Source organism: Episyrphus balteatus, chromosome 3 (assembly GCF_945859705.1).
Source record: "Episyrphus balteatus chromosome 3, idEpiBalt1.1, whole genome shotgun sequence".
Classification (NCBI taxonomy): domain Eukaryota; kingdom Metazoa; phylum Arthropoda; class Insecta; order Diptera; family Syrphidae; genus Episyrphus; species Episyrphus balteatus.
Window position 1 is genome coordinate 50393864 of NC_079136.1, and position 8261 is coordinate 50402124.

The window sequence follows — 8261 nt, forward strand, 5'->3', positions numbered from 1 at the left end:
AAAAGTCTTAACAATGGCTGAATAATATACCTAACCCTGATTTTTCGCACCCGTGAAATTCACCTTCTGTCCACCATCTTGGTTTCTAGTTTTTATTTAATATTTCGATTTCTATTCACCATAGGTAAGAGAAAGAGTTGGTAATGCAACAATCGCAGGCAATTGCATTTCCCGTCTTTAATGTTAAGAATAATTTTTCGATATTCTGAATATTAAAAAAGTTACAAGTCAAAAAAGTAAAAAAAAAAAAATAAATTTTGAACAAAACATCTGATACTTTTTTGTTGAAAAATACACATATTGTACCTACTAAATGTACCTACCGGGGCACAGGTAAACAATCTTTTTTTCGAACGTTTTATTCAATTTTTTAATAAATTTTGACCTGTAACTTTTTTAATATTCAGAAAATCGAAAAAGTGTGCTCAACATAAAAGATGGGAAATTCAATTGTCTACGTTTATTGCATTGCCAACTTTTACCTAAGATGAATAGAAGGCCAGATATTTATTTAAAACAAAAATCCAAAAAAATTGGCCGCCATGCCAAAAGGTAGTACAAACTGCTTCTGTTGTGTCAAATTATAAATGCACTGGACTATTAGCTTTAAAATGAAAGCAGTCAGAAAAATATTTAAATAATTCGAAGGTTTGGTACTTATTTTATGGTATAAAATATCACACAAAAACATTATTAAACTATTCAATAAAATAGTAAAATAAATCTTATCTTCACTTGCCCAGTTTATACATAAAATGTAACGAAATATTTATAACAAAAATCTGTAAACACAACAGAGAGCTATTAAATATTTTAACAATTAAAAATCAATGTCAAATTTCTAACCACAAAGAAAAGAAGATTGCATTAATATTCAAAAGGCATAGTTGGATAAATTATCTTTATTCGTGTCAGAAAACCACAACAACAAATAATTAAAAGTAATGTTTACAATTACTAACAATAAAAACTTAATGAATACTTTGCGTTTTTATTCAACAAAAGAGATCTAGCTCATTGAAACAGGACTCACATCAACTCCATCATAGATCATAATCTTTTGCATGAATAGAGATGACATTTTGACAAAGAATAACTGATGACAAATTATAGACACGAAACCTACCGCAGGATTTCTGTTGAAGTTTAGTTACAAGACTTCAGTCTTTTGGCATAATGTTTTGCACAAGCAGCGAATGCATGTTCGTCAAGGTGCATGGGTGCTTTTCTCTGTTCCAACATAACATTGAGCTGGGTGTAAAATGCAAATCGATTTGTTCCTATAGTCAATTCCGTTTGTAAAAAGAAAGACTTGTGGGTGAGGACGACATGTCAGTCTTTGCATACAAATTGCCGAAGAAAAATGTCAACAAGGATCAAAACTCTTTTAAAGTTGTACCTTTTCATAGTTTGTGGGCGAAGTATTATTAGTTGGTGGTTCTATAATGACAAACACATTTGAGCCACAATGTTGACATTGCGCAGATCTTTTGTTTATTTATTTTTTTTTTTTTTCATTTTTTGTCAGTCAACACGGAAGATAAGATTTTAAAATTATAAAAAAAAAGAAATAGTTTTAAGTTTATAACAAGTATGCATAAATCAATCATTTACAAGAGTAGGAAGATTACCTTCATTCTTCTTTATTGTTAATAAAACAAAATCTTTTCTGTTTATACTGCTTAGCATACAAATACATACATCATTTAAATGAAAATCCTGAATTCAAAAAGTAAAACAAAAATCGATCTAAAAAATTAATTAGATTTTCAAAAAGTGTAACTTCCTATTTCAAAATATTATGTTTGTATTTTTTCTTGTTTCAATGTTCTCTTACTTACCAAAAACAAATTCATTTTAAGATAGTTTGACACTTTTAAATTTCGAAAAAAATGTTGTATAACATGCAGTCAGGTTTGGGTGTCAGAACTAAGGCGCATAGTGGGCCAATTTTTTTTAAAGTCGTTGCGACATTCATATTTCGCGTGGGTGCTAAAAATCTAAAGCTGATTTATTAACTGGGTTAAGGAGGTTTCAGAAATCGTAAGAAGTTTTAAAATCTGTCGATGTACTCGGGTGATAGAGGTAGTCCTTATTTTAAAATCAAAGAAATTTTTTTCTTATGAAAATTTTAATTATTTCCATAATTCCATATCGTTCCTCGCAATTGTTGCCAACCCAAAAATCACATGTCATAGCTTAACATAACTTTAGAATTCGTAACTCTAGTTTTTCGTAACTTCGGTTTCGCGTAACTTTGTCGGCCGTAACTCTGTCGCGCGTAACTCTATTATTCGTAACTCCGTTACCATTTCTGCAGCCCCATATGATTAACATATTTCTTCACTCAGAAATATTCGAACTCGAAAGGATTTCCAAAAACTATACTCTGCAGAAACTCAGCCCGATTTTAGTCGAGAGTTTCCTTTCCAACGGTTCGTTTAGTTTTTTGTCAACATCTTCAAGGGTCTTTAATTTTTTTAAGACCTTGAATACAATTTAATTCATTAAAACATTTGCCATTTGCTAATTCAAAAGTATTGTATAAATGTTTTCATAAAAGCCATTTTTTATCTGCAAATAATAGAGATTCTGTTAGAAGATTTTTCTTAAATCTTTTAATGTTGAAAGAGTAAATCGTCGAATGAAGGAACAAAATGTTTGCAGGCGTAACTAAACTAATGGAACTATAAAAGAAACGCATACTAATTAACTAACATAATCAATTATTTAATTTTCTGAGTGGTAGGGTAAAAGCGGGTGAAATGACATACCTTTTTTGTTTTTGGAATATTTTTCAAAGTAAACCACATTTCATATTTCTAACAATGCAAAAATGTTCTATATTTAGGTAATATTCAACGTATTATTTGTTTTACAGAATTTTATAATTATTTTTAATGTTTTGTATGTCAACGAAGCAATAGATAAAAATTATGTCAATGTAAACGTTTAAAAAGTTCACTTACACTACCTCATTCTAAATTGTGTGTTTTAATGAAAACTTCGCTGAATAACTTTAAAAAAAAATATTTTGCGGGTGATATGGCACATGCTAAGACTCACACTATACTCAAGTAAAAAATTCTATTACGGAATGCGGCATTGCACCCGCAAAAAAACAGCGCCATCCTTTTATCGCATAGTTCCTACTTGTAAGCACCCATAAAAAGCAGATAGAACTAGGGCTGTAAAAGTAACGACAAAATGAGTACCCGCATGTATACGTTACTTTTGATACTAGTACCCGCATCAATAATATCGTTACTCGTTACTTTCGTATGTTTCGCATATTTCGTACATTTCGTATATTTCATGTATTTGATACGTTTCGTATGTTTGGTATTTTAAGTATGTTTCGTACATTGGTATAAGGGTGTAAAAATTTTTTTTTTGAAAAAAACAATTTCTATAATCTAAGCTACATTTTAAGGTCATAAACATTAAAATTAGTTGAGGCATTCTCATGTAATAAGAGTTTAAAGGTAGCTATATTGAATTTGTTTCGTTTTTTTTAATCAAACGTGGAAACTTTTTTGATTTTTTTCCAAATTTTTAGACAAAACTTTGGTAATTTTTTGTTTATATTCTTTCAGTAATCTTATCACAATTCTTTAGAGACCTTTATTTCAAAAGTGCAACGCGCAGATCTCGAAATATTAACACTTCAATACAACCATGTCGAACAATTTTTCATTTATTTTTTCTATTGAGAGTGATTTTCAAACCTCGTTTTCTCTGCTTTTTTTTGTGTTGAAAATTTTGCACCGAAAATAAACTAATTTTTTGAAAAACCAAAAATCTTTTGTACATTCTTAAGCTAAATATCAATACCATTAACACCAAGGCCATAAACAGATTGGTTGCGTCGTGGATATACACATTTCGGCCAAATAGAGAAAATACAAAAACGTCTCTTTTGATAATTCTGTATAAATTATCGATAACACAATGATTATTGAACCTTGGCACTACTGTTTTAATCGAGACAAAAGTAAACTCCAGATAATTATCTGCAGTTAGCATTCTGACTATGGTTACGATACCAACACGAGATGCGAAATGCGACAAATTAAGTGTATCACTTCATTTCGTATCTCTTACATCGGATTAAGTATTGAAACTGGAATCGAGTCGTTACTCGTATGTTTCGTATCTGGTACGTTTCGTATGTTTCGTTACTTCAGTACCCAGTAACGAAACGTACGAGTAACGATACTGTTTAGAAAGTAACGTTTCGTTACTCGTTACTGAAGTGAATACCCGCATTTTAGTAACGAATACATACGATTTGCTACAGCTCTAGATAGAACTAGAGCTCAGATTTCACATGCAATGCATAACTTATACTCTCTTGTATTTATTGGTGTATCAAGGTCATCTAAGATCCCAACGACTCACAAAATATCGGAACAAAAAAAAGAGCGAAACAAAAATTTTATCACATGATTTGCTTTGAATTTTTTTTTTTTTTTTTTAATTTTTTGTATCACAAACAAAGAAACGAATGCCAGCTACTTCGATTTAAAATATTTAAAGAAAGCTAAAAATATTTTTCATACATTTTAAGAGCAATAAATGTACAAGATATTTAAAGTGCACCATCTCCCCCGCCGCGCCGCGCCATCTTACCCGCTTTTACTTTAACAACATTTACTCCAAAATTGTATTCTTTTTCCACACCTGCTAAAACAAATCTACATTCAGTACCTATTTATCTTAACAAGTATATTAAATTAAATTATAAATTATTCTTTCAACTTCTAATTGTTATGTGTAAAAATTTTAACATTTATTTTGTGTACTTGATCAGTTAATTGTTTTATTTTTCAACAACTTCCTATACAAGCCAATTACTACTTAACTTGTATTTCTGACACTTTGAAAAATGATTATGATTGACATTAGTTGTGGCAGGTTTAACAGGTTATTATGTGTCATCTCATATAAAGTTATTAGATGGGTATGCAAAAATACAACATCTATAATAAGTCTCAAATCTAATTTTTATGTAACCAGTTTTTTTTTTGTCTGGAAAATTAAAAAAAAAAAAATTGTAAGATTTAAGCCACAGACAAGGCTTAATTCATAACAATTATTGCATAATTATATGTAGTTAATAGGTAACGTCTTCAAGAAGTCAGTTATTGAAGACCACAATTCATAAAGTCACGTCTTCGTGCAATGCATGATGATTAAACTACCTACAATGTATGTTTTTTTATTCATTTTTATCTTTAAAAAAAAAGCTAATTTCACCGTGGAAATGTATATTTCTTCTTCTTTTAATTAAAAAATCTCATCTAATGTGTGTCATTTTAGTGGCAATCCAATCAAATATAAGAACAATAGTCTCCCATTAATATATTTTTCACGTCTATTAAAATGCATTTAATTGGTTTCACCCAACTTCTGTTTATTATTTTGTATTTATTAATAAATTTTAACAAATTGTTAACCTAACAAACATACAAAGTAAATAAAAAAAAAAAAAAAAATAAATAAAATCATTAAATGTTCATTGTCACGAAAAAGACAATTATCGTTATGAGAAAAGACGCCCCTGTGTTTAATGTTTAACAATAGATTCAACTTTGCTAGCTCTAACCTATTTATCTTCTTTATGTAGTATCGGGGCAATGTCATCACAAATTGTCAACATAATATGAGTACGAGTATACGAGTACAACAAAAGCTATCACACACCCACAAAGTGCATCTTCAGTTGTGATTTATCAATTTTGAAGAACTATAAACAAAACACGTTTCATTCAAACAATACTGACTATATGACTGAGAGCTTTTTTGTATGCACTCTAGACTCTACCTCTACCACATATGCAAAAAGACCGTATTTTGATTTGAGTGCAGATAATATACCACAACTTGGTCGCACGTATCTGCTTCATCCCAAGGATTTTGTAAAGTGTTGAAGAATTATTGGATATGTCAGATAAAGGAAGCGTAAGTATTGTGAAAAAAGATAAAACTTTTCTGTAGATTTATCGACAGAAAATTATTTACAAGATCAGAAAATACGTTTTATTCAAGGATTTAATTTGTAAAGACGAAAAAATTAGAAAACACAAGAATTTTGTTCTTCCTGCATAAAATTTGAAAGGCTGAATCAATCAAACATTTTCAGATCAAAGACGATAAATTTGTTTGAAAACCTGCCAAGTTAATATATTCTATCAAAAATAAATTGATACAAATTTAAAACCAAATATAGAATCAGAACTTAGTGCTCTTATACTATCTGAGTGCTTTTCATATGAGAACTAATTTTAGATGCCAATAATTCAACTACCTTTATTACAGTAACAATGTTCGAGGTTCAATTCTACAACCGCTAGTAAAGGATAGACCATGAAATTTGTTAACCTGAATCCCCTAGGATTTCCTTATTGTATTTCATAATGGTTGGTTCGTAAGCCACCTCAGCAGAAAATGTGAAACTTTAAATTTATTCCTTTGTCTTTATATACGTTACCAGCTCTACCATTCTACGAAATTTAAAAGTTCTGAATAAAAACTCTTAATTTGTTTTTATTTATTTTTTTTTTTTTCAGTCAGTCAGTTACTTACACGGAGAAAAAAGACCACCTAAATTCAATCAGGTTCTGTATTAAATCAAGCGGATTTCTTCATGTTTTTTTGCCAAGATGATTTCCGTCTTAAATTAAGTGGACAAATCTACTTAATTTCTTAAATTTGCAAATTTAAAAGAAATCCACTTAATTTAAGAGGAAAAGTATCTTATTTTTGTGTGGTCTGGTCTACAAAATTTAATTCTTTTTTTGGTGCCGAGACTATGATATACTTTTTTATAAGTTTTTCATGTGCTGAACTCGAATCTGAAATCAGAAATATCGTATCAGATCCCGTTTTTGAAATATTACCGTTAGAAAGTTCGAAAAAATCGTTTTTTGACTTATTTTGGAGTTAACAAGAACTTCTACCACATGAATCAAAATATACTTTTCTGAAGGTTTTCGGTGTGTTGAACGCGAAGTCAAAAACATCCTATCAGCTCCCGTTTTGGAAATATTACCGTTAGAAAATGCAAAAAAAAAAACGTTTTTTTAACACTTTTGATGTTATGCCTTAATTTGAAGAATTTTTTTTAAAATATACATCATAACGGTTTCTATAAGAATTATTTTCTTTCTTTCAAGACCTGTTTAAATCTTTGCAATATCTTTTTTACTTCCGGAGATATCTTAAAATGATGTAACTGTGTTTTTATAAAGAAGGAGATAAAAACGTGATATCTGTTTGATACATTAAAATAAGTCAAAAAACTGACGATATCTCGAACAATAAAAAATATATCGAAAAGATTTAAAAAGATCTTGAAAGAAGGAATATAGTTCTTATAGAAACCGTTATAATTTATATTTAAAAAAAAAATGTAAAAGAATAACCTCAAAAGTAGTTTTTTTACATCTTCTAACGGTAATATTTCAAAAACGGGAGCTGATAGGATATTTCTGACTTCAGATTCGAATTCAGCACACCGAAAACCTATAGAAAAGTATATCATTGTCTCGGCACCAAAAACCTTGTAGACCTGTATTATTAAAAAAAAAAAAAACTGTCAGCCACTGGGGATCGATCCTACAAGTGTTGTTTCACTAGACGATTGCTTTACCATCAATGCACTACGACGTTTCGGCAAGTTGCCTTAAAAGTTGGTGTGTTCAATTTACTTTTCAAAATGGTACAACATTGTTGGGAATATTCCATAAATAACCGAGATAAATTTTTTTTTCTTAAGAAATCCGACTTTTTTTTAGGTAATTTTTCCATATTATTTAAGTTTTTGTATTCTGAAAGGTTCTGATAGGGTACAAAACTTGAATAATATGGAAAAATTACCTCATAAAAAAGTCGGATTTCTTAAGAAAAAAAAATTTATCTCGGTTATTTATGGAATATTCCCAACAATGTTGTAACATTTTGAAAAGAAAATTGAACACACCAACTTTTAAGGCAACTTGCCGAAACATCATAGTGCATTTTTTTTACACTACGGCTCATTGAATTAGAGTCATGTAAAAATTTTTAGTACTAAGTTGGGTAAAAAAGTAATATTTTCTTTAAAACTGATGCAGCTGAGTTAAAATTTTTTAATGCATTTGATAGCAGGGTTATTCAAGGTTCCGTAACAAAAGAAAAAAATGAGAAAAATTAAGATTTGTAGTCACGGCACATGAAAAACCGTCACAGGGTGACCATTTTTTCGACTTTTTTTCAAA